A 7,975-nucleotide genomic window follows, 5' to 3' on the forward strand; every position below is an offset into this window, starting at 1 on the left:
TCAGCCTCCCAAGAAGCTGGGATGACAGGTGCCTATCACTACACTCAGCTAATTTTTTGTATTTTTATTGAGATGGGGTTTCACTATGTTGGCCAGGCTGATCTCAAACTCCTAACCTCAAATGATCCACCTGCCTCAGCCTCCCAAAGTACTGGGATTACCGACATGAGCCACCGCACCTGTCCAGAGTTAAGCCAAGATGCATCATGATGTCCAACTGAGATTCAGTTGTACTCCTGAAAAAGTATTAAAAAAAAAATAGGTGAATGGAACATTATGTGTAATATTTCTTTCAGTAAGAATAGTCTAGGTTGAGAGTTAGAGCCCGTGCGGAGGCGGTGCGGAGCGTTTCTGCTCTGAGCGGCTGGGCGACCGGCATGTCGTGCGGGGCTGCGGCTGAGCCTCCTTAAAGAAGGCGCGAGAGGTTCGCAGCTTCGATTGAAGCACCTCAACCGGCGACAACAGCCAGGAGTCATGAGCGACAGCGGCGAGCAGAACTACGGCGAGCGGGAATCCCGTTCTGCTTCCCGAAGTGGAAGTGCTCACGGATCGGGGAAATATGCAAGGCATACCCCTGCAAGGTCTCGCTCCAAGGAAGATTCCAGGCGTTCCAGATCAAAGTCCAGGTCCCGATCTGAATCTAGGTCTAGGTCCAGAAGAAGTTCCCGAAGGCATTATACCGGGTCACGATCTCGCTCCCGCTCCCATAGACGATCGCGTAGCAGGTCTTACAGTCGAGATTATCGCAGGCGGCACAGCCACAGTCATTCTCCCATGTCTACTCGCAGGCGTCATGTTGGGAATCGGGCAAATCCTGATCCTAACTGTTGTCTTGGAGTATTTGGGTTGAGCTTGTATACCACAGAAAGAGATCTAAAAGAAGTGTTCTCTAAATATGGTCCCATTGCCGACGTGTCTATTGTATATGACCAGCAGTCTAGGTGTTCAAGAGGATTTGCCTTTGTGTATTTTGAAAATGTAGATGATGCCAAGGAAGCTAAAGAACGTGCCAATGGAATGGAGCTTGATGGGCGTAGGATCAGAGTTGATTTCTCCATAACAAAAAGACCACGTGCACCAACACCGGGAATTTACATGGGGAGACCTACCTATGGCAGCTCTAGCCGTCGGGATTACTATGACAGAGGATATGATCGGGACTGTGATGATCGGGACTACTATAGCAGATCATACAGAGGAGGAGGCGGAGGAGGAGGAGGTTGGAGAGCTGCTCAAGACAGGGGTCAGATTTACAGAAGACGGTCACCTTCTCCTTACTATAGCCGCGGAGGATACAGATCACGTTCCAGATCTCGATCATACTCACCTCGTTGCTATTAAAGCATGAAGACTTTCTGAAACCCGCCCTAGAGCTGGGATATTGTTTGTGGACAATATTTTTTATTGTCTCTTGTTTAAAAAGTGAACAGTGCCTAGTGAAGTTAGGTGACTTTTACACCTTTTATGATGACTACTTTTGGTGGAGTTGAAATGCTGTTTTCATTCTGCATTTGTGTAGTTCGGTGCTTTGTTCAAAGTTAAGTGTTTTCAGAAAAGTATGTTTTGCATGTATTTTTTCACAGTCTAAATTTTGACTGCTGAGAAGTTTCTGTTGTACAAAACTTCATTTAAAAGGTTTTTCTACTGAATCCAGGGTACTCTGAAGATCGAAGCCTGTGTAAAATGCTACCAAATGGCAAAAAGCAACAATAAACAGTTTGATTTTTACTTTTCTTTCTAACATATCAATGCTTAGCAGAACTATTCAGTTGTCAGTAGTAAATTTAAAGACAAATGGCCCGTTTTCCTCCAGTTCATGAAACATACCATACTTATACCTGCAACTAAGTGTTAAAAATTATGCTTTGTAACTCTGTACTGCTAGGATTAGAACTAAAAATCTACAATACAGCCAGTGCTTAATGCTTATATAAATGTGGATTTGTCGGCTTTTATGTAATCTGTAATATGTATAGCAGGAAACACAAAGAGTTACACAGTGTATGCCTTAAAAGGCTGTTTCTTAAAGCTGTTACAAGGGGGTGATAGGATTTCAACTAGTTATCAGCAAATGACAATACATTCCACCATAAATATACTCTTGTTCTTCTAGCTTTTAGACTATATGAAGAAAACTGGGTGCTTCAAAGTACATGATGAGAGAAGGGAACACTACACCTGTGTCATGGATGAACTGAAGACTTTGCCTGTTCATTGTTTAAATATTATTTTCAGGCCCTTTGCTTACCAAAGGAAGCCCAATTTCACTCAAATGTTTTGAGAACTGTGTTTAAATAAACGCAAATGAAAAATGCTTAAAAAAAAAAAAAGAATAGTCTAGGTTGTGCTGCAGTAACAAACAACCCTAAAATCTCAGTGGCTTTAACAACAAATGTTTATTTCTTGCTCACAACACATTTTCATTCTGAGTTGGGGTGCTGCTTGGCTCTGTGCATCCTCACCCAGTGTGTCAGCCAGGAAAATATAACTCATGGGGTATATACATAAAGAGACGTTTATTTTAAGGAATTGGTTGGCCTGGTTGTGAAGGTGAGAAGTCTCAAATCTGTAAGGCACACCAGTAGGCTGGAAATTCAGATAGGGATTCTATGTTGCAGTCTTGATGAGAATTTTTTATCTTTGGGAAACCTTGGTCTTCGTTCTTAAAGCCTTCAGCTGATTAGATGAGGCGTATTCACATTATGGAGTATCACCTGCTCAAAGTCTACTGATCTAAGTGTTAATCATACCAGGCCGGGCACGGTGGCTCACACCTGTAATCCCAGCACTTTAGGAGGCCGAGGCAGATGGATCACAAGGCCAGAGTTCAAGACCAGCCTGGCCATATGGTGAAACCCTGTCTGTACTAAAAATACAAAATATTAGTTTGTCGTGGTGCCCAGCACCTGTAATCCCAGCTACTCCAGAGGCTGAAGCACAGAATAACTTGAACCCAGGAGACAGAGGTTGCAGTGAGCTGAGATCATGCCACTGCACTCCAGCCTGGATGACAGAGCAAGACTCTGTCTCAAAAAAAAAAGTTAATTCTATCTAAAAAGTACCTTCACAGCAACATCTGGGCTGGTTCTTGACCAAGCAACTGAACCCATCATCCTAGCCAAGTTGACATAAAATTAACCATCGCACCCCAGCCAAAGAATCAACTACCGTCTCAAATGTTGTCTATCATTGTGACAGAGGAGGAAAAGTCATGGCAAATCACACTGGCTCATTTCCTCCCAGAACTGATACATTTCACTTTCACTCAGTTCATTGACCACAGCAAGTCACACAGCCTAATATTAATGAGGCCAAAAAGTACAATCTTAGCATGGGCCCAAAATAGAGCCAAGATATTTATAAATAGTCTTAATGACTACCACAGTGTCATAATCTCATTTTAATTTTTAAAAATAATGCCATCTCCCTTAGTCCTTCCTTTTTTCACTGTGTCGGCTGAAGCCTTCTGTGTTCATAGTACACAGAGATTCCCTTAAAGGAAGATGGGACAAGGGAGAGCCATTGATAGAAGCATCTCTCATTAGGCTTCTCACCACCTCTCAGCCTCTGAGAGTTTAATCAGAGAGGGGCCCATGAGGTTTTGAATCATCCACTGTGAAAAGCAGCCTCACCTTCTCCTCTGCATATCATTCCAGAGTTTGTCATGCACATTGAGAACCTACGAGACAGAGAATCATATTTCTTACAAACAACAGGCAGAAATGGTGCAGTTGGAAGAGGCATCTAGGTTATGATTTCTGAAAGGATTTTCAAATGTCTTTATCCTGCTCCGGGGCTTCTGCCAGATTTCCCTCCTGTGTTCATCTAGGGGAATTTTCATAGACAATTTATATAAAACAAGGATCTGTCCCTTGGGGCACAGTCAGCTCAGGGAGTAGCCGCTTTCCCACATTCTGCTTCCAAAAAGTAGATTGGTCGATTTATTTTATCCTATTGAGGCAGCCAACCTGAATTAGCATCGCTGGGTGCAAATAATCAAGACTTCTCCTCAAAAAGAAAAGAAAAAAGTCTTCTGGTTGCAAAAGGCACGCAAAAGTTGGGCTATTTGCTTTCTATTCAACCCCCTTGTTGGCAATGGGCAGCCTGGAGAACCTACTGAGAAGGGCGTAGACCGATACCAGTGCCCATGTGATACCTTGGCAAGAAGGTCTGCACTTCGCAGATGAGCCGAAGATCGCAGGAGCTAATGACGCCTATGATGGATTTAGCACAGTGCCTGGCTATAGCCTTGCTCAGTGGATGACAAATGTTCTTATGGGCAATTCTGTTCTGGAGTTGAATGTAGCTGCTCAGGGCTGGCGCCTAGAGGGAGGTAATCCAGAGCTTGACTCCAGACTTAGAAATCATGGGACCCCAGGCAAGTTACTTAACCTCTCTACACCTCCATTTCCCAATTATACCATAGAAGTGTCCTGATTCCTAGACCTGTAGCACCATTGTTGTGTCTATTATTTATAAACCTAGTTCTCCTTTCTTAACAATTCTGTGAGCTACCTGATACCATTGCAACACACTCTTTTTCTGCTGTTAAAAATCCTCAATGTTGCGGCAATACATCCCTCTTCTGCTGTCAAAGGTCACTCAAAGTGATCCCCCCCTCTCTAAAATAGAAATAAACACAGTGCACAGCACCTAAGATTATTGTGAGGATGAAAAATTGACATAAACAAAGCACTTAGCGACTGCATTCGTGTATCATCAGTTCTATTAGCCCCAGCTAACAAGGGAGTCAGGACCCCAGCTCGACTGTGGTTCCTCTGCTCATTTCTTTTCAAAATGGTACCAGCTTTTTTCATTTTTATTAGTATTATTATACTGTAAGTTCTGAGGTACATATGCAGAACGTGCAGGTTTGTTACATAGGTATACATGTGCCATGGTGGTTTGCTGCATCCATCACCCCATCATCTACATTAGGTATTTCTCCCAATGCTATCCCTCCCCTATCCTTCCACCCCCTGCTATCCCTCCCCTTGCCCCCCGCACCCCAATAGGTCCCAGTGTGTGATGTTCCCTTCCCTGTGTCCATGTGTTTTCATTGGTCAATACCCACTTATGAGTAAGAACATGCGGTATTTGGTTTTCTGTTCTTATGTCAGTTTGCTGAGAATGATGGCTTCCAGTGTCATCCCATTGGTTTTTATGGCTGCATGGTATTCCGTGGTGTATATATGCCACATTTTCTTTATCCAGTCTATCATTGATGGGCATTTGGGTCGGTTGCAAGTCTTACAAAACAGCACCATCCTTTTAAGGACAGTAATCTCCGAATTCTGCCCAAGGAGCCTAGGTAGCTTTGAAGGAGGATGAGGAAAGTGAGACAAACAGGCCTTACCCCTCCTGTCAACAGAAAAGTCCTGCTATGATCTGTTCCAAAAATGGAGATGCTGAGCACAATTTTATTCTCCGAAAGTGCTCCTGTAAAAAGATATTTGAACATTTGTTCTTCCATGCCACCACTCATCTTCTCATTCTTAAAATCATTAAAAATGAGATAAACACAAATAACCATTTATTATTGATTCTTTTATACACTCATTTATTCAATTTTTTTATTAATGAGTAGATTTTTTGACCAGGACCCCAGAGTTACAGCCTTGAACAAACAACACAGTCCCTGGGGGCCTGCAAGTCATTTTCCAGGCAGACATAGACACGGAGACAGACTGTGGTGACCCATGTGTTAGAAGACTCATGCTGGAGGCGGGTACACAATACTGAAGGAGAGGAAACCATCCAAAAGTCCTTGGGGGTCAAGAGAGATTTCTGTGGAGAATGACGTAGAAACTAAAATCTAAAGGGCTGGTATGGAGGACGGGGGAAGAAGAGGGGGTGATTTTTCTAGGTAGAGGCCCAAAGGTAAGAGAGAACATAATAAATACAGGAATAATTTCCCAGCAATTGGGAACACCAACAGATAGGACGAAGGAGAAACAAAGTATCCCAAAACATAAGGATCCGAGACACAGCTAAAGCCCCTCCTAACCAGACAGACGTTTCGTTTGTAGCAGATCAGGATGTAAATTCCCTTCATGAATCCAGCCAAGAAACTGGCATCCCAATATGTCCCCTCCAAGGAGCAGCTTCCTGAATGGTTCTTGGTAGATTGAGTGAAGGAATACTCTTTTGCTGCTTGGGCTTGAAGGCACACATGGGAGCAGGCAAGGATGGGCCCCCCCAGGAGAACCCTGCCTGAGAAAACACTGCCGCTGAGGCAGCTTTCTCCTGCCTCCCAGAGCCTGTCTCACTGGCTCCCTGGAGGCGCAAGTTCCTGAATAAAATCACTGAGCTGTGGAGAGGAGGTCTTTGCAAGACTTAAAGTCAAGCTCTTCCCCAGGCTGGGATTGGGAAATGTGAAATTTGCTGATTGAATTCAAGCTTCTCCAAGCAGGTGCAACAAGTGTGAATGTTCTCAGATTGTGAACAAGGCCTTGACTAATTCTCACCTCATACACCCAGCCTCCAAGCCAAGAGTCACAAGGTTCACTTCTTCATGCATCCCCGTGAAAAGCCAAGGCAAGCATCCCCTGCGGCAGGAGCCTGGGCATGAAGTCGGGGTGGAGAAGTGTTGTTATCTTAATGATGTTGAGATCATAATAATTACAATAATAGTAATAAATAATATTTACTGAGCACATACTCTGTGACAGGTAGTTATAAGCACTTTACATAAATTAAATTAACTCATCTCAGAAAATCCGAAGCCAAAAATACTACTATCCCAGTTTTACAAAAACCAAAAGATGTGCAGAAAGGTTATCCGTAGGTGGATAAGGAGATAGAAAACTACAAGTTTGCAAAACCTATAAAACAAAATAAACAACATCCACTCAGTAAAATAGTATCATTTTTACTAGAACTGACTACAGGACCTCAGATTAATCACCACACACGGTCCTACTCAGAGGCATCTAAGCACATCGGGACAAATCAGACTTGAATGAGCAAAGCTAAAAGCCATGACAGAAGTTCAAGGAGACTGTGAGGGACAGTGTGCCCGGCTGGAGGGCGTTAGGGAGGTTTAGGGAACAGGTGAGGACTGGGACGTTGAAGGATGGGCAGGATGTCATTCCAGGTTAAGAGAAAAAAGAAAGAGGGAGGGAGGGAGGGAGGAGACTGTCCGAGGAAGTGAGGGAAGTAGATCGTGGCTGGAGTATTGGCCACACCGGGATTCCCAGTCAGAGCGTCAGGCTCTCAGTAGACACCACAGACCCTCCCAATTTATCCCAGTTTTTATCTACTTTATCTTTTGGGCTTCTGTATGAAATTGAAACAATTCATTTAATTTCCATTTTTAAACCTGAACACTAGAGAAAGCATAGAGGAAAGGGGAAACAAAGCAGGAATGGCAAGCTGGGAGAAGAGACTGGAGAGCTGCGGTCAAGAACATGATTGTCAAGAACATCAAACCCACAGCATTCCCGCCGCCCCTCTGCATTCTACGGCCATAGCAAACATCACTGGAGGAGCAGATATCCCTTCCCTACTGTGCAGACTCCAAAGCCTTCCACAAACAACAGTGACTCCAGGCATCAGAAGTGAGGCATCACAGAGCTAAGCAAGGGAGAATGAGCTTTTTTCCTATGACAACAGAGAGCAAGTTTTTGAAACATTGTCAGGTTCACTGATGTCTAAATAATGCTACTGCAATGGGGCCATGAATCCCTGGCCAGGCCTCACTTGTAGGCAATCTCATCCCAAAGAGATCTTCACAAACGACTCCCTAGGTGCCCTGATCTTCCCTCCTACAAGGTCCAGATCCCCAACAATAAGTTAATCAGAAATAAGAAGTGAGAAAGGACTTCCACAGTGTCCAGAAGGCCAACCTGGACTGACTCTTTTTCCACTATCACACAGTGAAAAACATTCTTCATTTATTACGTTAGCAGTGGAAATTTGGGGATCTAGGAGTAGAGTTAAAATCTGTGTCTCCCAGTCCAGAAATGGCAGGTGA

At 43.8% G+C, this 7,975-nt stretch overlaps 1 pseudogene across 1 annotated transcript; it reads left to right on the forward strand.

The window, feature by feature from the left end:
* The first annotated feature begins 321 nt into the window (after window positions 1–321).
* LOC116533183 lies at window positions 322–2,130 on the forward strand (annotated as a pseudogene). The gene has a single exon (XR_004261137.1). The product of XR_004261137.1 is annotated as a transformer-2 protein homolog beta pseudogene (transcript).
* Window positions 2,131–7,975: the final 5,845 nt, after the last annotated feature.

Source organism: Sapajus apella, unplaced genomic scaffold (assembly GCF_009761245.1).
Source record: "Sapajus apella isolate SASKATOON/1434 unplaced genomic scaffold, GSC_monkey_1.0 scaffold3, whole genome shotgun sequence".
NCBI lineage: Eukaryota > Metazoa > Chordata > Mammalia > Primates > Cebidae > Sapajus > Sapajus apella.